The 21,768-nt window shown below is 46.2% G+C and overlaps 1 protein-coding gene across 1 annotated transcript in view; it reads right to left on the bottom strand.

The window, feature by feature from the left end:
• The window catches only part of LOC141085174 (phospholipase A2-like), an 87,538-nt gene extending 74,742 nt beyond the window's left edge, over nt 1–12,796 (bottom strand). The window contains exons 1-2 of the mRNA XM_073570375.1: nt 12,641–12,796; nt 12,323–12,473 (exon numbers count right to left, since the gene is read on the bottom strand). The gene's annotated coding sequence lies outside the window, so the exon portion shown is untranslated. The remainder of the gene's footprint in view (nt 1–12,322; nt 12,474–12,640) is intronic.
• Nucleotides 12,797–21,768: the final 8,972 nt, after the last annotated feature.

Here is a 21,768-nt window from a genome sequence, read left to right as displayed (position 1 = left end):
CCTATAGGACTTTGTTTGAGTTTAGTCTAGGAAACATCGGTGGGTTTATTCAAAAGGAATAGGTTGCCCACTCCATTGTAGGGGCTAAGCCTAGTCCAAGTGCAGGGTCAGCTCTCCCCCCTTCTACCCTAGTCCTGAGCTGCAGATCCATAACAGTCTGCCTCTGGAATAAGAGATGTAAAGTTCTCCTTCTAGAGTGGGTCTAGAAGTGTCACCAATCAGTATTGTCCGTCACCCAAAATTTTGATAACACGAGGGTGACGGGAAAGGCAGCGTAACATAAACTCAGCCATGTGTGCAAGACTGCTAACAGTCAATACTTCCGTGTCCTCACCAAGAGGATGAATGACCATGCTCTCCTCCTCCTCCTTGTCCTCAGGCCTCCAACACTTAGAACTAACCTCAGTAATATCATTGTACAAACATCATTGTAAATACCTTCTTGTAAATACACCCCTGTATTTTTTTTTATCTCCCCCACCTCATTTTAGATTGTAAGTTATGACAAGCAGGATTGTTTTGTGTGGGTTTAATAATTATTATCGTTGTTACATAGTGTAAATTGTAAGCTGTTACTAGCAGTGTAGTTTTATTTTGGTTTAATTATTGGATTATTGTTATCGTTGTTACTTAGGACTGTTGTGTTTTAAACTGTTAAACTGTAAATATGTTTTTGCTCTATAATAACTCTCAATCTTCAAATTAGAACACAGATAAGCAGGATGGAGATGTTAATTATGGTGTAATTGACGCTCACCCTCTTGGTGGATTCCTCAAAGTTTTGGAGGATGTTACATATGTCAGACATCCATGTCCACTCCTCAGATGTTATGTGTGAAGACAGAACTGAATACTGGCAACCTTGTTGATGTTGGTAGACTAGTCACCAACTGCCCTCTTCTGCTCACAAATCCTTTCCAACATCTGTAGTGGAACGTTCCAAGGCCTGGAGACATCACACAATAGTCAGTAAGCCAGAAGTTGCAAGCACTGCTGAATCACAGCAAGGGCAGATGAAGCTGTAACTGACTTTCTAAAATGGGTATTTAGAGCGTTGTACTTTTCCGATCAGATCTGCCAGCTCCGTGTGTCAGTGGAGTTTCAGTCTTCCAATTAGAAATTGTCTAGACCTGAATAAGTAAGATATTTTTTTATTGATCATGCCGACATGAAGAGAGAATGACAACCACACCAGATGTGAGCAGTCATCTGTCTGACTCAATACATATTCTTAGAGTTTAAATAGAACAAGAGGAGGGCATTCAAAATACAACATTTGTAAAATAGTACATATGTTGGAATATGCTTAGCTGTTAGCAATCCTTATCTGCGTTACCAGAGAAGTAAAGATATGGCATTTTATTTGCACGTAAGACAAGGAAAGCCAGCTAGCGTTCACAAAAGTAACACCCAAAGGTAACACTCATATGTTCCATATGTTCACAATACGTCAGCTGAAAAGAGTTTCTAAGTCTAAGCATAATAATGGCATATATGCAATCATGTGTGTGTATATATACTGTGTGTGTATATATATATATATATATATATACACACATACCGCACATACATGCACATAAAAGAAAGGACCTTATTACATTTATAACATTGTGTCGCTTTTCAAACAACATTGACCAATTAGGTTAAGCACATGAGCCAGGCATGGCACGTGTGTGAGCTCGCCTCGCCACAGAGCAGCCACCAGGTTCCAGCCATTGTCACACACAACCATGCCTGGCTGTGGGTTCAGCGTTCTCAGCCACCAATCTGCCTGCTCTTTCAGAGCTGTCCACAACTCTTCTGCATTGTGGAGTTTGTCACAGAAGCATATTAGCTTCAGCGCAGCCTGTTCCCGCTTTGATATGGCAGTGCTGCAGTGCTTCCAGTTTGTGACTGATGTGCTACCTTTTGTAGCTGGAGGCTGAAGAGGAGGCAAAGGTGGAGGAGGAGGTGCAGGAGCTGTACACTATGGGGGCAACCCAGATTGACGTAGGGCACGCAATATTCAGTGTTTGGGAGGACGGGCACCGTACAGAGGTCGGAGTGGGACCCAGCTTCCACTATGTTAACCCAGTGTACCCTCAGTGAGATGTACCGTCCCTGACCACAAGCACTTGTTTGTGGTTAGGTGGACTTCCCAAGTAACAGCATTGTGGAGGGCACGGGTAATGTTGTGGGACACGCACCTGTGTAATGCCGTGACGGCACACCGGGACAAATATTCCTGCATGTTCGTGGCCTCGGGGTGATCCTCGACTCTGCCCTCTCTTTCAAACTACATATCAAAGCCCTTGCCTCCTCCTGTCCTTTACAACTCAAAAACATTTCCTGGATCCGTACATTACAAGAAACTTAAAAAATGTTTGTGCACGCCCTCATGATCTCCCGCCTCGAGTATTGCAACCTTATACTCTGTACCCTCCTATCTAGCACTATTGCATCACTCAAATCTATCCAAAACTCTGCTGCCAGAGTAATCCAACTGTCCCTCTGTTATTCCACAGCCTGTCCTCTCTGCCATGCCCTTCACTTCCTTCCTATTGCCCATAGGCTACAGTTCAAAACCCTAAATATGACATACAAAGCCTTCCCCAAACTGTCTCCTCCATACATCTGTGACATGGTCTCCCAATGTCTGACTGGGTTATGACTTTTTCTAAGCAAAAGGGAGAGAAAGACGCGCACTCTTGCTATAATGGAGGTGCAGACTAGACATGGATTTAATCCACAAACGACATCATAAAGAGTCACACTCAAAAAATCATATCTTAGTAAAGAAAAATTTATTTCAATCACAAAAGTGCAATAAATTCACCGCAGTCAGGTCGAATGAAGAAAACAAAGGGTCGAAACGTTTCCTATCTTGGGTCTTTTTCAAACCTTGCTCATATGTAAGGTCATGAAGAGAAATTGTGTACAAATGGTACAAGAATCCCGTTAGGGGCTTGTCTTCTTCATTCGACCTGACTGTGGTGAATTTATTGCACTTTTTTGTGATTGAAATAAATCTTTTTCTTTACTAACATATGATTTTTTGAGAGTGATTGTTTATCTTTTTCTACGCAAACACAGTGTGCCGTCAGCAAGATGTACCGTCCCTGACCACAAGCACTTGTTCATGTGTCCGTGGTTAGGTGCACTTTCCCTGTACCAGCATTGTTGATGGCACAGGTAATGTTGTGGGACACGTGCTTGCTTGTCTAATATCGTGACGGCAGACTGGTAGAAATAGTGCCGGGTGGGGACCGAGTACCTTGTTATGGTCACCACCATCAGGTTGTGGAAAGCGTCCATTTCCCAAAAGCCTAGAATTCAACATTTCAAGCGCAAGCAGAACACAAATTTGTGAATTTAGTACTGTTGCCTCTGGGCCGTTGGCTGCGTCTTTCCGCTTACGGTCCCATGACTAGGGTGTGGACAACTGAAGGCTGTACCGGGACAAGGACGTGGACGTGCTTGATTATGGTGTAATTTGACTGTGGTCAATGACAGCTGCAGGGCAGGAGTCATCTTCACATGCACTGTGGACAGGGGATTGGCTTGCATGCACAACAGCGGAAGAAGCAGTGGTATCACCCGCAGGCACTGTTCATGGAGCCTGTTGTTCAACCAACAAAGTCTGTTGCTTTGCTGCCATGTGCTTGATCATGCTGGTGATGGAAAGGCTGGTAGTTTTACTACCCCTGCAGATGCGGCCATGGCCAGTGGTGCAAATGTCCTTTTTGGGGTTATCGGCAGAGTCTTTAAAAAAACAAGACTGGTAGGGGGACATTCATTGTCTCCCTCTACCACTCCACCTCCTCACTTCGACACCTGTCTTTCGTTGTTCCCCAAGGCTCTGTTCTAGGATCCATCTACACCTTTGGCCTGGGACAGCTGATGTAATGGCACAGTTTGCAATATCATCACTACGCCAATGACACGCAGATCTACCTATCTGTACCTGACATCACCTCCTTACTGACCTAAGTCACACATCTTCCCGCATAATCATCCTTTTTTTCAGCTTGCTTTCAAAAAGTGGACATGGACAAATCAGAATACATCATCTGTCAAGCATCTCACGCTGAGTATACAATAGAGCTGGGTATGCCTCATTTGGTACCACTTTAGTAAAAGGTAAATTTTGACCTAGAGAAAATGATTTTCAAGACATTCACTGCCTTTTTGGAACATTTTTTGCAGCTGTGATCTTCATCTTCTTGGTGTGGATGTGGAAAATTTCTAAGTTGTCATAAATACCATCATCGTCCATATGTTGTAAAGAGGAAATGAGGTTTTTCAAAGGGTCGTGGTTATTTACGTTTTGTGGCATTCCTTTAAGGCTGAGTTCACACGTGGTGTTTTTTTCGCGTTTCCGCGGCAGTTTTAACCACGCGATTTTGCCGCGAAAACGCGAAAAATAAGCATCCCATGCATTCCTATGGGATTCCGCAATGCTGTGCTAATGCTGCGGTTTTTACCGCGGCGGAATCGCTTCGCGGTAAAAACCGCAGCATGCTCATTATTTTGCGGAATTGCGGCGATCCCGCACCCATAGAAATGCATTGTTCCGCTTATTTCCCGCATGTGGCTGTGCACACCATGCGGAAAGTAAGCAGAACAATTGCGGATGGTACCCACGGTCAGGAGGAGAGGAGACTGTCCTCCGGGCTTTGGGTACCATATCCCTGTAAAAAATAGAATTTAAAATAAAAAATATTGTTATTCTCACCTTCCGATGTCCCGCGCAGCCTTCCCGCCTCTCTCCACGCTCCCGTTCCCAGTAGTCCTTTGCGAAAATGCCCGCGATGGCGTCCGATCTCGCGGGATCGCGAAGTCTCGCGGTAATTCGCGCGACGTCATCGCGAATTACCGCGAGACGTCGCGTTCCCGCGAGAACTGACGTCATCGCGGGCATTTTCGCAAAGGACTACTGGGAACGGATGCGCGGGACGTCGGAGGGTGAGAATAACACTATTTTTTATTTTTTTTTTACATTCTATCTTTTACTACTGATGCCGCATAAGCAGCCTCAGTAGTAAAAAGTTGGTCACACTCGTCAAACACTGTGTTTGACGAGTGTGACCAACCTGTCAATCAGTTCTCCAAGCGATGCTACAGATCGCTTGGAGAACGCTAGCATTTTGCAAGCTAATTACGCTTGCAAAATGCTAGTTTTTCCGCGGGAAAATCGCGGGAATTTAAAATGCGATTTTCCCACGGACTGGAATTCCGGAATTCTCGCGGTAATTGCCGCGAGAGTTCCGGTACGTGTGCACTTAGCCTAAAAGTGTTGGTTACACTCGGACAATTAATTTTAGACTGTGACCTTTGTACACTCACTGGCCACTTTATTAGGTACACCTGTCCAACTGTGTGTTAAGACTTAATTTCTAATCAGCCAATCACATGGCGTCAACTCAGTGCATTTAGGCATGTAGACATGGTCAAGACAATCTCCTGCAGTTCAAACCGAGCATCAGTATGGGGAAGAAAGGTGATTTGAGTGCCTTTGAACGTGGCATGATTGTTGGTGCCAGAAGGGCTGGTCTGAGAATTTCAGAAACTGCTGATCTACTGGGATTTTCACGCACAACCATCTCTAGGGTTTACAGAGAATGGTCCGAAAAAGAAAAAAAATCCAGTGAGCGGCAGTTCTGTGGCCGGAAATGCCATGTTGATGCCAGAGGTCAGAGGAGAATGGGCAGACTGGTTCGAGCTGATAGAAAGGCAACAGTGACTCAAATTGCCACCCGTTACAACCAAGGTAGGCAGAAGAGCATCTCTGAACGCACAGCGCGTCGAACTTTGAGGCAGATGGGCTACAGCAGCAGAAGACCACACTGGGTACCACTCCTCTCAGCTAAGAACAGGAAACTGAGGCTACAATTTGCACAAGCTCATCGAAATTGGACAGTAGAAGATTGGAAAAACGTTGCCTGGTCTGATGAGTCTCGATTTCTGCTGCGACATTCGGATGGTAGGGTCAGAATTTGGCGTAAACAACATGAAAGCATGGATCCATCCTGCCTTGTATCAACGGTTCAGGCTGGTGGTGGTGGTGTCATGGTGTGGGGAATTTTTTCTGGGCACTCTTTGGGCCCCTTGGTACCAATTGAGCATCGTTGCAACGCCACAGCCTACCTGAGTATTGTTGCTGACCATGTCCATCCCTTTATGACCACAATGTACCCAACATCTGATGGCTACTTTCAGCAGGATAATGCGCCATGTCATAAAGCTCGAATCATCTCAGATTGGTTTCTTGAACATGACAATGAGTTTACTGTACTCAAATGGCCTCCTCAGTCACCAGATCTCAATCCAATAGAGCATCTTTGGGATGTGGTGGAACGGGAGATTCGCATCAGGGATGTGCAGCCGACAAATCTGCGCCAACTGTGTGATGCCATCATGTCAATATGGTCCAAAATCTCTGAGGAATGCTTCCAGCACCTTGTTGAATCTCTGCCACGAAGAATTGAGGCAGTTCTGAAGGCAAAAGGGGGTCCAACCCCTTACTAGCATGGTGTACCTAATAAAGTGGCCAGTGAGTGTATATTATTGGTAATATGTATGGGTGAAGATGAAGAAGCTTGTTGCATGGATGCTTTTATAGTTATGGTCGGTGCACGCCTCTATAAACTTAGTTTTTCACGAGCATCCATCAGTTTGTTTGGTTTTCCTCCTACACTGATCTGCTTTCTATAATTCAGCATCTCAATAACATGTTGCACTTTGCCCTTTATACAGACACGTGCGTGTTTGGCAACATATTTTAGAAGGGCATTTCTTAGGGGTAGTCTCACATGCGCATCAGGTACACAGATCTTATAACGGGCATGAAATCGATGATGGTAATTGATGGTGGCTAAATGACGAATCATTGCTGGCTGTATCCTGGATCTCATACCTCCCATAGCCACTGCTGTTATTAATCATGTACTTTCCCATTCCTGTCATCACCATGCCCCTTTTCCAGATCACTTCATCCAACGATTCATCTGCCATATTTTTACTAAAAACCTGCATCTTCCCAGCAGCAACTGTGTATGAAACCACGTTACAGTTTTGCAAGGTGTTTATGATGCCCCCCCAGAAAAGGCCACGCTATGTTGATATCTACCCCCTGGGGCAAATTTTTGCCAGCCCATATACTTAGTGTATGGGCATTCCGAGTCTAGGAGACACGCTCCTTTAAATTGGGTCTATTTGTTAATCAGGCCTTCCTCCACGACCACTGCCACTAGATCAACAGAGTTAACGTGTTCCATGCTGCTACAGCCAGGGTCGAATTCCGAACAAGGGTGGGTGTTTTTGCTGGGCGTCAAAGAATTGTTATGGAAAAGGTTGAGTTGTAAGCCACAGGGGAAAATGTTTGACAGCCAACACACTTAGTGTATGGGCATTCCGAGTCTGAGACCCCCTCCTTTAAATTGGGCAGAGTTTTTAATCAGGCTTTCCTCCACATCTCATCATCCGCCGTCACTAGATCACCAGCTTTAATGTGTTCCATGCTGCTACAGCCAGTGTCGAATTCCGAACAAGGGTTAGTGTTTTTGCTGGGTTTCAAAAATTGTTATGGAAAAGGTTGAGGTGTACCCCACAGGGGAAAATATTTGACAGCCAACACACTTAGTGTATGGGCATTACAAGTCTATGAGACACGCTCCTAGAAATTGGGCCTATTTGTTATTTAGGCCTTCCTTCATGTCTCATCATCCACGACCACCGCCATTAGATCAACAGGGTTGACATGTTCCGTGCTGCTACAGCCAGTGTCGAATTCCCAACAAGGGTGGGTGTTTTTGCTGGGCATAAAAGAATTGTTATGGAAAAGGTTGAGGTGTACCCCACAGGGGAAAAATGTTTGTCAGCAGAATACACTTAGTGTTTTGGCACTACAGGTCTAGGAGACCTGCTCCTTTTTAATGGGACATTTTTTGTTAAGAAGCCCTCCTACATGTTTCTTCCAAGGGGTGATTGAAGTTATTGGGGTGCATATGACTTGGTAGCAGGGCAGGCTTTGCATTTAATGCAACATTTTTTACGGAAGCCCTCCTGGATATCTCGTGAAGGGGGTATTGGGGTGCGTCGTAATTCTTGGCAGCCCATCGACTCAATGCATAGGCAATAACAGTTTAGGAGACCCACTGTTTAATAATGGCCCTTTTAGAAGATTAATGCCGCCTGATGCCCCTGTAAAAATAGGCTCTGTGATTTTAAGAGTCCCTCCTTCAAAAATGAAACAAGATATGTCTACTTATGTGTCACACCACATGTCCAGCTAGGGTTGGTTAATGTTACAATGACATTTCCCAGCGAATGCATTTCTGTTGGTTGAAAGCAATGTTAAAGTTGAAAAACGCTTCAAAAACGCTGCGTCTGAACATAGCCCAAGTGGTGAAGGAACGTTTTGGTCTGAGGTTAATTATTTTGCCTTATATACAAGTCATTAACCTGGAAAGGATGCACCTTATCATATTTCCCAGCAAAATCCGTTTTGGTTTTATTTTGGTATGTTTTTTGGTGCACTGGTAAAAATGGTATGAAACTCTGACCACATTGTTTAAAGCCGTGACCTAGGAGTCAGGAATGCTTCCAGGTGTGATCCCCATGATGTTCCCGTGTCATTTGAGCTGTGTTTCCATCATTTTCAGACGTTTTTAGACCTAAAAGGACCCCCGGGGGGATCGTGGTAAAAATGCTCGGGTCTCCCATAGACTTACATTGGGTTCGTTGTTCTGTCCGAGTACCTGAGTATTCCAATTTGCTAGACCTGAGCAACGAGCACCCGAGCATTTTAGTGCTCGCCCATCACTATTTAATACCACATATAGCACAGTGATAACTCTCTGAGTACAGATCAGGCCCGGATTGGCAATATAACCAACCGGGCATTTTCCCGCTGGGCCGCTGTCACGTGGGCCGCGGGCGGCACCGCCCGATCATCTGGCCACTTGCCAGCGGCTGCGGCCACTGTTGCTCCTGCCGCCGGCCCTCTACAAACGTGGCAGTGATAGTTTCAAGTTCCTCCCTCACTGCAGGGAGATAAGCCGCCACGCCCCCCCCACGCACCCCATCCTCGCCGTAGCATGAGACCTCCTCCCCCCTGCAGCCACTCACAGCGTCGCACTTGCTTGCCTGCTCGCTCTGTTCGCAGGACCTGTGATGAGGTCACAGGAGGGGAGGAGTCAGGGCGGTCACAAGATCAGGAGCCTTTGTCCAGACCCCCGACATGTCACCCCTGACTCCGCCCCTCCTGTGACCTCATCACAGGTCCTGTGCGCTCAGCCTTGCCTCTACCGTCTGCAAGACTCTGCTTTGCTGTTGTCATGGTGCTGGTTGAGGTAAGTATGTGTGGGGTCAGGATTTACAGTGTGGATATAGCAGAGCTGTGTGTGTATGAGATGTACGGAGCGGAGCCGTGTGTGTACGAGGTGTACGGAGCGGAGCCGTGTGTGTACGAGGTGTACGGAGCGGAGCCGTGTGTGTATGAGGTGTACGGAGAGGAGCCGTGTGTGTACGAGGTGTACGGAGCGGAGCCGTGTGTGTACGAGGTGTACGGAGCGGAGCCGTGTGTGTACGAGGTGTACGGAGCGGAGCCGTGTGTGTACGAGGTGTACGGAGCGGAGCCGTGTGTGTACGAGGTGTACGGAGAGGAGCCGTGTGTGTACGAGGTGTACGGAGCGGAGCCGTGTGTGTACGAGGTGTACGGAGCGGAGCCGTGTGTGTACGAGGTGTACGGAGCGGAGCCGTGTGTGTACGAGGTGTACGGAGCGGAGCCGTGTGTGTACGAGGTGTACGGAGCGGAGCCGTGTGTGTACGAGGTGTACGGAGCGGAGCCGTGTGTGTACGAGGTGTACGGAGCGGAGCCGTGTGTGTACGAGGTGTACGGAGCGGAGCCGTGTGTGTACGAGGTGTACGGAGCGGAGCCGTGTGTGTACGAGGTGTACGGAGCGGAGCCGTGTGTGTACGAGGTGTACGGAGCGGAGCCGTGTGTGTACGAGGTGTACGGAGCGGAGCCGTGTGTGTACGAGCTGTACGGAGCGGAGCCGTGTGTGTACGAGGTGTACGGAGAGGAGCCGTGTGTGTACGAGGTGTACGGAGCGGAGCCGTGTGTGTACGAGGTGTACGGAGCGGAGCCGTGTGTGTACGAGGTGTACGGAGCGGAGCCGTGTGTGTACGAGGTGTACGGAGCGGAGCCGTGTGTGTACGAGGTGTACGGAGAGGAGCCGTGTGTGTACGAGGTGTACGGAGAGGAGCCGCGTGTACGAGGTGTACGGAGTGGAGCTGTGTGTGTACGAGGTGTACGGAGCGGAGCCGCGTGTACGAGGTGTACGGAGAGGAGCCGTGCGTACGAGGTGTACGGAGCGGAGCCGTGCGTACGAGGTGTACGGAGCGGAGCTGTGGGTGTACGGAGCGGAGCCGCGCGTGTACGAGGTGTACGGAGCGGAGCCGCGCGTGTACGAGGTGTACGGAGCGGAGCCGCGCGTGTACGAGGTGTACGGAGAGGAGCCGCGCGTGTACGAGATGTACGGAGCGGAGCCGCGCGTGTACGAGATGTACGGAGCGGAGCCGTTTGTACGAGGTGTACGGAGAGGAGCCGCGCGTGTATGAGGTGTACGGAGCGGAGCCGTGTGTGTATGAGGTGTACGGAGCGGAGCCGTTTGTACGAGGTGTACGGAGAGGAGCCGCGCGTGTATGAGGTGTACGGAGAGGAGCCGTGTGTGTACGAGGTGTACGGAGCGGAGCCGTGTGTGTATGAGGTGTACGGAGCAGAGCCGTTTGTACGAGGTGTACGGAGAGGAGCCGTGTGTGTACGAGGTGTACGGAGCGGAGCCGTGTGTATGAGGTGTACGGAGCGGAGCCGTGCGTGTATGAGGTGTACGGAGAGGAGCCACGCGTGTACGAGGTGGACGGAGTGGAGCCGTGTGTGTATGGAGTGGAGCCATATGTGTACGGGATGTACGGAGCGGAGCCAAGTGTGTACAAAGCATACAAAGCGTGCTTTTCCCATGGACACAGGAGTACACAGCGGAGCCCCGAGGAGCATTTTAAAACACACATGACGTTCCACCTGAAGTGATGTGCTGAAAGCTGACCGGAAATGAAATAATTTCTTGAGGAGATTGTGACAGAACCAGGAATGCTTCAGATCCATCACCGTGTCCTCCTCCGACAGCGCAGACAGCAGGATCGCCTTGGAATCGGGGATGCCGGCCATGTGAGCGGATCATGATATGTCCTGCATCGGGAGGCTCAGGTGGGCACTACAATGGGAGCCGGGCTGCTATAGTATCTTTGTAGAATCTTTCTTTATTTCTTTCTCTCTTTTTCTTTCTTTCTCTGTTCTTTCATTCTCTGTTCTGTCTTTCCCTCATTTTCTTTCTCTCTGTTCTTTCTTTCTCTCTCTAATCTTTCTTTTTTCTCTCTCTGTTCTTTCTTTCTCTTTCCTCTCTTTCTCTCTGTTCTTTCTTTTCTTTACTTCTTTCTTTCTCTCTGTTCTTTCTTTCCTTCCCCTTTCTTTCTCGCTCTCTCTGTTTTCTTTTTTCTCTCTCTCTCTGTTTTCTCTCTTCCTTAGTGCCAGTCAGTGTGCCCATAATGCCAGCCACTGTGCCCTCAGTACCAGTCAGTGTGATCAGCAGTGCTAAATGGGTGCGATTAGGTGTGGACATGGGTGTGGCTGGGCGTGGCCAAAATTTGCAGCGGCGTGCTGTGCGCGCCGCAGTCTTTGTCCATCTTTCCCTTCTTCAAAAGTTGGTAGGTATGATAGGGGCGGCTATGACCAGGGGGTCTGGTTGCCCAATAGAGAGCAGTTCTGCCAGGAATTCTGTAATCATGCATACAAAAGGGGATAGAGATTTGGGAGGAGTACTGTACCTAAAAGCAATAAATAGGACTGAGCTGAAATACTGGGCACAGCTGTGACTACATGTTATATAGTCGTGTTAATCTCCTCTCACTTCTTGTAACCTACAAGTGTACAAAGATATTATATAGTCACCATGTGACTAGTGGGCCTGTGTAACTTCAAATGCCAGGGCTGAATTTTAGTCCCAGTCCGGCCCTGGTACAGATAATGTAGTATATGTCACCTGCAGTCCCATGTAACACAACATATAGCAGTTATAACTCTCTGAATACAGATAATGTAGTAGATGTCACCTGCAGTCCTATGTAACACCACATATAGCACAATGATAACTCTGAGTACAGACAATGTAGATGTCACCTGCTGTCCCACGTAACACCACAGATAACAGTGATAACTCTGTGTTTTATCTGTGGTGTTACATAGAACTGCAGCTCACGTCTTGTACTGTAGATTTTCACTTACCTTTCGATGTGTTCCACATTCTGATTACTTGCAGATGATACACATAAGCAGCCATAAGGAAGAGCACCTGCCATCTCTTGGTTCATTGTTTCCTTCAGCATATTGTTGAAATTTTTGATCGGCAAATTGAATTTGCGGCCTTCCACCGACCCTAGAAGATAAAACCCACCATCACCTTGTGTGACACGGAGCGCTGCATTCACCAGGAATGATGGAGGTTACAGGGAGTATTCCTCCCCTGGGTCAAGGAGCTGCCTGGTGATCAGTCCCTGCTATATTCCCATCACCTGAGAGGCTCCGGATAATATCAGGACTTACCGAGACTGAGGAGGAGCAGCAGCCAGGTTATCATTGTGCACCAGAGACAGAGCGAATATCCAGGAGAAGACGATCTGTAGGAACAGCAGATACGACCAAGGATTATATCCTCCTGATATCTGCACTAGATATTCTTACCACTAGGTGGGGCTGCCGGGCACTATCTGCTATTAGATGGTGGGTTATTTAACTAATAGCATCATATGAGGGGGTGACAGTATGGAAAATATTAACCCTTACCTGAACTGCACATGTGACCATGAGGGCAACAATAGAGAGGAGGGGATTTTCCCATACTACTCACAATGGTATCTGGAAATATCAATTTGGCCGTTATCAAAGATTACAGCTAGGGGGGGTCACGCTGAGCCCACAAGGATGTTATCTAATTTTCACGATCAGCCGTGTGCTGCCTCCTCATCAGGACAATTACACAATTGGCCAACAATTAACAGAGGTGATCGTAGCTGTTTCCACTACTAGGCCGGTTACTGAGAACTAACAATAAGCATATGGTATATATACAACCGATTTAAACACATGGAATATATATATATACTATCTGAAGAGCCCGGCGCTGCCCGGGCATAGTAACTAACTGTGGTTAGTTATAGCAAATTATAATTATCCTCCATCCCATAGTCCTGTGCCCATATACCCATCATACATATCCTCCATCCCATAGTCCCATGCCCATATACCCATCATACATATCCTCCATCCCATAGTCCCGTGCCCATATACCCATCATACATATCCTCCATCCCATAGTCCCGTGCCCATATACCCATCATACATATCCTCCATCCCATAGTCCCGTGCCCATATACCCGTCATGCATATCCTCCATCCCATAGTCGAGTGTCCATATACCCATCTTTCATCCTTCATCTCATAGTCCCATGCCCATATACCCATCATACATATCCTCCATCCCATAGTCCCGTGCCTATATACCCATCATACATATCCTCCATCCCATAGTCCCGTGCCCATATACCCATCATACATATCCGCCATCCCATAGTCCCGTGCCCATATACCCGTCATGCATATCCTCCATCCCATAGTTGAGTGTCCATATACCCATCATACATCCTTCATCTCATAGTCGCATCCCCATATACCCATCATACATATCCTCCATCCCATAGTCCCGTGCCCATATACCCATCATACATATCCGCCATCCCATAGTCCCGTGCCCATATACCCGTCATGCATATCCTCCATCCCATAGAATCATAGAATCATAGAATCATAGAATCGTAGAGTTGGAAGGGACCTCCTGGGCCATCTGGTCCAACCCCCTGCTCAAAGCAGGATTCGCTAAATCATCCCAGTCAGATGTCTGTCCAGCCTCTGTTTGAAGACTTCCATTGAAGGAGAACTCACCACTTCTCGTGGCAGCCTGTTCCACTCATTGATCACTCTAACTGTCAAAAAGTTTTTTCTAATATCTAATCTGTATCTCTTCCCATTCAGTTTCATCCCATTGCTTCTAGTCTTTCCTTGTGCAAATGAGAATAAAGTTGATCCTTCTACAATGTGACAGCCCTTTAGATATTTGTAGACAGCTATTAAGTCTCCTCTCAGTCTTCTCTTTTGCAAGCATATCCGCCATCCCATAGTCCCGTGCCCATATACCCGTCATGCATATCCTCCATCCCATAGTTGAGTGTCCATATACCCATCATACATCCTTCATCTCATAGTCGCATCCCCATATACCCATCATACATATCCTCCATCCCATAGTCCCGTGACTATATACCCATCATACATATCCTCCATCCCATAGTCCCGTGCCCATATACCCATCATACATATCCACCATCCCATAGTCCCGTGCCCATATACCCGTCATACATATCCTCCATCCCATAGTCCCGTGCCCATATACCCATCATACATCCTCCATCCCATAGTCCCGTGCCCATATACCCATCATACATATCCTCCATCCCATAGTCCAGTGCCCATATACCCATCACACATCCTCCATCCCATAGTCAACCATTATGACATCATAATGAGCGGTGGCAGGGCTTGCAACCTATGATGACCTCAGCATTGTGACATCATAATGAGGGGCGGGGCTTGATATGCACACACTGTTTCCCCAGTATGCAAATAGGGGCATTATGACATCATAACGAGGGGCGGGGCTTGACACGCACACACTTTTTCACCATTATGCAGACAGGGGCAAAATTGTTTGGTGAATTGGAACGCGCGGGGTTAAAATTTCGCCTCACAACATAGCCTAGGACGCTCTCGGGGTCCAGACGTGTGACTGCCAAATTTTGTGGCTGTAGCTGCGACGGTGCGGATGCCTATCCCGGACACACACACACACACACACACACACACACACACACACACACACACACACACACACATATACACACACACACACACACACACACACATACATACATACACACTTTGAGCTTTATATATTATACTAGCTGCCCGGGCATAGTAACTGTGGTTAGTTATAGCAAATTATAATTATCCTCCATCCCTTAGTCCCGTGCCCATATACCCATCATACATAGCCACGATCCCATAGGCCCGTGCCCATATACCCATCATACATATCTTCCATCCCATAGTCGAGTGCCCATATACCCATCACACATCCTCCATCCCATAGTCCCATGCCCATATACCCATCATACATATTCTCCATCCCATAGTCCCATGCCCATATACCCATCATACATATCCTCCATCCCATAGTCGAGTGCCCATATACCCATCACACATCCTCCATCCCATAGTCCCATGCCCATATACCCATCATACATATTCTCCATCCCATAGTCCCATGCCCATATACCCATCATACATATCCTCCATCCCATAGTCCAGTGCCCAGATACCCATCACACATCCTCCATCCCATAGTCCCGTGCCCATATACATATCCGCCATCCCATAGTCCTGTGCCCATATACCCGTCAAATATATCCTCCATCTCATAGTCCCATGCCTATATACCCATCATACATATCCTCCATCCCATAGTCCCGTGCCCATATACCCATCATACATATCCGCCATCTCATAGTCCCGTGCCCATATACCCGTCATACATATCCTCCATCCCATAGTCCAGTGCCCATATACCCATCACACATCCTCCATCCCATAGTCCCGTGCCCATATACCCATCATACATATCCGCCATCTCATAGTCCCGTGCCCATATACCCGTCATACATATCCTCCATCCCATAGTCCAGTGCCCATATACCCATCACACATCCTCCATCCCATAGTCCCGTGCCCATATACATATCAGCCATCCCATAGTCCCGTGCCCATATACCCGTCATACATATCCTCCATCCCATAGTCCAGTGCCCATATACCCATCACACATCCTCCATCCCATAGTCAACCATTATGACATCATAATGAGCGGCGGCAGGGCTTGCAACCTATGATGACATCAGCGTCGCTATAGCAACCATTCTGACATCATAATGAGGGGCGGGGCTTGATACGCACACACAAATTATAATTATCCTCCATCCCATAGTCCCATGCCCATATACCCATCATACCTATTTGCCATCCCATAGTCGAGTACCCATATACCCAGCACACATCCTTCATCTCATAGTCCAATGCCCATATACCCATCATACATATCCTCCATCCCATAGTCCCGTGCCCATATACCCATCATACATATCCTCCATCCCATAGTCCCATGCCCATATACCCGTCATACATATCCTCCATCCCATAGTCCCGTGCCCATATACCCATCACACATCCTCCATCCCATAGTCCCATGCCCATATACCCATGACACATCCTCCATCCCATAGTCCCATGCCCATACACCCATCATACATATTCGCCATCCCATAGTCGAGTGCCCATATACCCATCATACATATCCGCCATCCCATAGGCCCGTGCCCATATACCCATCATACATATCCTCCATCCCATAGTCCAGTGCTCATATGCCCATCATACATATTCTCCATCCCATAGTCCCATGCCCATATACCCATCATACATATTCTCCATCCCATAGTCCCATGCCCATATACCCATCATAGATATTCGCCATCCCATAGTCGAGTGCCCATATACCCATCACACATCCTTCATCTCATAGTCCCATGCCCATATACCCATCATACATATCCTCCATCCCATAGTCCCATGCCCATATACCCATCATACATATCCGCCATCTCATAGTCCCGTGCCCATATACCCGTCATACATATCCTCCATCCCATAGTCCCGTGCCCATATATTCATCACACATCCTCCATCCCATAGTCCCGTGTCCATATACATATCCGCCATCCCATAGTCCCGTGCCCATATACCCGTCATACATATCCTCCATCCCATAGGCCCGTGCCCATATACCCATCACACATCCTCCATCCCATAGTCAACCATTATGACATCATAATGAGCGGCGGCGGGGCTTGCGACCTATGATGACATCAGCGTCACCATGGCAACCGTTGTGACATCATAATGAGGGGCAGGGCTTGATACGCATACACTGCTTCCCCAGTATGCAAATAGGGGCACTATTACCTCACAATGAGGGGCGGGGCTTGACACGCACACACTTTTTCCCCCAGTATGTAGATAGGGGCAAAATTGTTTGGTGAATTGGAACGCGCGGGGTTAAAATTTTGCCTCACAACATAGCTTAGGACACTCTCGGGGTCCAGACGTGTGACTGTGCCAAATTTTGTGGCTGTAGCTGCGACGGTGCGGATGCCTATCCCGGACATACACACACACACACACACATACATACACACTTTGAGCTTTATATATTAGATATATTTATATATATGTATATATATATACGTGGTCAAAATTGTTGGTACCCCTCATTTAATGATAGAAAAACCCACAATGGCGACAGAAATAACTTGAATCTGAGAAAAGTAATAATACATCAAAAATCTATGAAAATTAAAGTTAGACATTGCTTTTCAACCATGCTTCCACATACCGTAATTTAAAAATAAATAAAACTCATGAAATCAGCCTGGACAGAAATGATGGTACCCTTAACTTAATATTTTGTTGCACAACCTTTTGAAGCAATCACTGCAATCAAATGATTCCTGTAACTATCAATGAGACTTCTGCACCTCTCGACAGGTATTTTGGCACACTCCTCAAGAGCAAACTGCTCCAGCTGTCTCTTGTTTGAAGGTTGCCTTTTCCAGATGGCATTATTCAGCTCTTTCCAAAGATGCTCAATAGGATTTAGGTCAGGGCTCATAGAAGGCCACTTCAGAATAGTCCAATGTTTTCCTCTTAACCATTCTTGGGTGTTTTCAGCTGTGAGTTTTGGGTCATTATCCTGCTGCAAGGCCCATGACCTGTGACTGAGACCAAGCTTTCTGGCAATGGGCAGCACATTTCTCTCTAGAATCTATTGATAGTCTTGAGATTTCATTGTACCCTGCACAGATTCTAGACACCCTATGCCAGATGCAGCAAAGCAGCCCCAGAACATAACAGAGCCTCCTCCATGTTTCACAGGTGGGACAGTGTTCTGTTCCTGATATGCTTAATTTTTCCATTTGTGAACATAGAGCTGATGTGCCTTGCCAAAAACTTCCATTTTTGTCTTATCTGTCCATAGGACATTCTCCCAGAAGTTTTGTGGCTTGTCAACATGTAATTTGGCAAATTCCAGTGTGGCTTTTTTTATGATTTTTTTTCAACAATGGTGTCCTCATTGGTCGTCTTCCATGAAGGCCACTTTGGCTCATTCAACGACGGATGGTGCGATCTGACACTGATGTTCCTTAAGCATGCAGTTCACCTTTAATCTGTTTAGAAGTTTTTCTGGGCTCTTTTTTTACCATTTGTTTTATCCGTCTCTTTGATTTGGCATCAATTTTCCTCCTGCGGCCACTTCCAGGGAGGTTGGCTACAGTCCCATGGATCTTAAATTTCTGAATAATATGTGCAACTGTAGTCACAGGAACATCAAGCTGCTTGGAGATGGTCTTATAACTTTTACCTTTAACATGTTTGTCTATAATTTTCTTTCTAATATCATGAGACAACTCTTTCCTTCGCTTCCTCTGGTCCATGTTGAGTGTGATACACACCATGTCACCAAACAGCACAGTGAGTATCTGTAGCCCTCTATACAGGCCCACCCACTGATTCCAAGATTGTAGACACCTGTAATGCTAATTAGTGGACACACCGTGATTTAACATGTCCCTTTTGTCACAATATTTTCAGGGGTACCATCATTTCAGGCCTATTTCATGAGTTTTATTTTTTTTAAATGGTTGAAAAGCAATGGCTGACTTTCATTTGTTCAGTTTCATAGAATTTAAATTTATTATTACTTTTGTCAGATTCAAGTTATTTCTGTGACCATTGTGGGTTTTTCTGTTATTAAATGAGGGGTACCATTTTGACCACGTGTGTACCTCGGCACAGTGACTGACAGCTCCACAATAACTCTAAAAAGGTTATTACCTGCCTCCACCAATCATTTATACAGGCCGATTCGACACCTGTCAGGTAGCGTATAGCTTTAGGAGTGTGGTTTACAGAACAAAAGGAACAGAACAATTAAATGATATATTTTATCCAGAAAGATAGGCAGTATTTATAAAAAAATATACAAAAGATTTTTACAAAGGCCACAAAGCAATACAGCATATACAATTACATAAAATAAAAGGATAAACAAAAAAAACTAAACCTGATGTTTCCATACTCTATATAAAAAGACATATCTGCATGTTTTCCTCAATATCTGACATGAAATCAGAGTAAACCTATCAGAAGCTTCCAAACCAATGAGATCATCATATGGGCAGTCCAGAATTGTTTAAAGGCATAGCAATCTTAGTATATGTAAAGTTTTGATTTTGCAATAAGTAATAAAAATGCCTTAAAACATTCTCTCTCTCTCAATATTCTGGCATTTGGCAAATATTAATAATTATTGTAATCTTTATTGACCTAAAACATTAAAGGTTTATTCTGATTTCATGTCAGATATTGAAAAAAACGTGCAGATGTGTCTTTTTATATAGTGGATGAAAACGTCTAGTTTCAACTATATACAGGGTGGGCAATTTATATGGATACACCTAAATAAAATGGGAATGGTTGGTGATATCAACTTCCTGTTTGCGGCACATTAATATTGTCATGTCGGACACTGTTCGCACCAGGGTGTCCGGCAGACAGCGGTAATACCCCATCCTACCACTTGGTTCTCAGCGGCGCTGGTTGGTCTTCTGATCCGGCTTGGATTGGGTTAACCAGGTTGTCATTCTGGCTGAGGGCTTAGCCACGCCCTCTGTCTTTAAATTGTCCTGCGTGACTATGGGCGTCGCCGACTATAGCTCTTGCCTTTTGCTAGCGATACCGGTCTGGAGTGGTGGTCTAAGGAGCATACGGTTTCTGGTGTAGTATATTCCGTTGTTGCCGTTTTGCCTCCCTGTGTTGTATTTTTTGGTTGCCCTTGCACATTATTGTATTCTCCTGTGTGTATGCGGTGTGGTGCGTTTCCTTTATCCCTGTCCATACTTATTTGTGGGTCTGGTGTTTGGTCTCCTCACTGGGTGGAGGGTGGTTGGTTTAGCTTAGGGCTGGACAGGAGACAAGGACAGGGTGGAGGCCCAGGCAGGCACACCTTCAGTGTAAACCCTGGGTTGAGGGACAGACAGGGTCTCCCTTAGTCTGAGGGACACCGCAGGGGCACCAGGGTTTCAGCCTAAAGTTACCTAGGCTTCCCATGACAAGTATACAGTATGTGAGGGGGGGAACTTTTTAAGATGAGTGGTGACCATGGTGACCATTTTGAAGTCGGCCATTTTGGATCCAACTATGTTTTTTCAATGGAAGAGGGTCATGTGACACATCAAACTTATTAAGAATTTCACAAGAAAAACAATGGTGTGCTTGGTTTTAAAGTAACTTTATTTTTTCATGAGTTATTTACAAGTTTATGACCACTTATAAAATGTGTTCAAAGTGCTGCTCATTGTGTTGGATTGTCAGTGCAACCCTCTTCTCCCACTCTTGACACACTGATAGCAACACCGCAGAAGAAATGCTAGCACAGGCTTCCAGTATCCGTTGTTTCAGATGCTGCACTTCTCGTATCTTTACAGCATAGATAATTGCCTTCAGATAACCCCAAAGATAAAGTCTAAGGGGATCAGATAGGGAGACCTTGGTGGCCATTCAACTGGCCCACAATGATCAATCCACTTTCCAGGAGACTGATTATGTAGAAATACTCGGATCTGACACCCATAATTGATGGTATGGTGTGGTATATGAGGTACAAAGATAGTGGGGTCATTCTTCATCAATGGAAACCTCAATGCCACTGGATATCTGAAATTGCTACATGATATTGTGTTGCCCTCTTTATGCACTGATGATGGCACATTCCCTGAGTTTTTCCAGCAAGATGGTGCACCACCACATTATAGGTGTCAGGTCTAAGCATTCCTACAAGGAATCTGACCCCCTTAGACTAACATTTCTTCTGCGGTGTTGCTATCAGTGTGTCAAGAGTGGGAGAAGAGGGTTACATTGACAATCCAGCATAATGGGCAGCACTTTAACACATTTTCTAAGTGGTCATAAACTTTTAAAAAACTCATGAAAGAATAAAGTTACATTAAAACCAAGCACACCACTGTTTTTCTTGTGAAATTCTCAATAAGTTTGATGTGTCTCATGACCCTCTTCCTATTTGAAAAAATAAAGTTGGATCCAAAATGGCTGACTTCAAAAAGTGAAAAGTTTTCCCCCTCCCATACACTATTGTGCGACAAACAGGAAGTTTATATCACCAACCATTCCCATTTTATTTAGGTGTATCCATATAAATGGCCCACCCTGCTTGTGTGTGTGTATGTATATATATATATATATATATATATATATATATATACTGTGGTGTAGTTACCACTATGTCAGCTAGGGGGCGCTGTGTGGGTGTCCCAGGACGGGTGTACAGGCACATTCAGTGTGGTAACAGGAGCAGGGTCCTAAATGACCATTATGGGTCTCAAGGTGGGTGGCCTTGGGATGCAGGCTCCAGGGTGTATTGATCAGCAGAG

The sequence above is a fragment of the Dendrobates tinctorius genome, unplaced genomic scaffold (assembly GCF_039654945.1).
Source record: "Dendrobates tinctorius isolate UK_male_01 unplaced genomic scaffold, ASM3965494v1 ptg000028l, whole genome shotgun sequence".
Classification (NCBI taxonomy): Eukaryota; Metazoa; Chordata; class Amphibia; order Anura; family Dendrobatidae; genus Dendrobates; species Dendrobates tinctorius.
The sequence above is the reverse complement of the archived record's forward strand: the minus strand, read 5'-3'. Positions and strand labels throughout refer to the sequence as shown.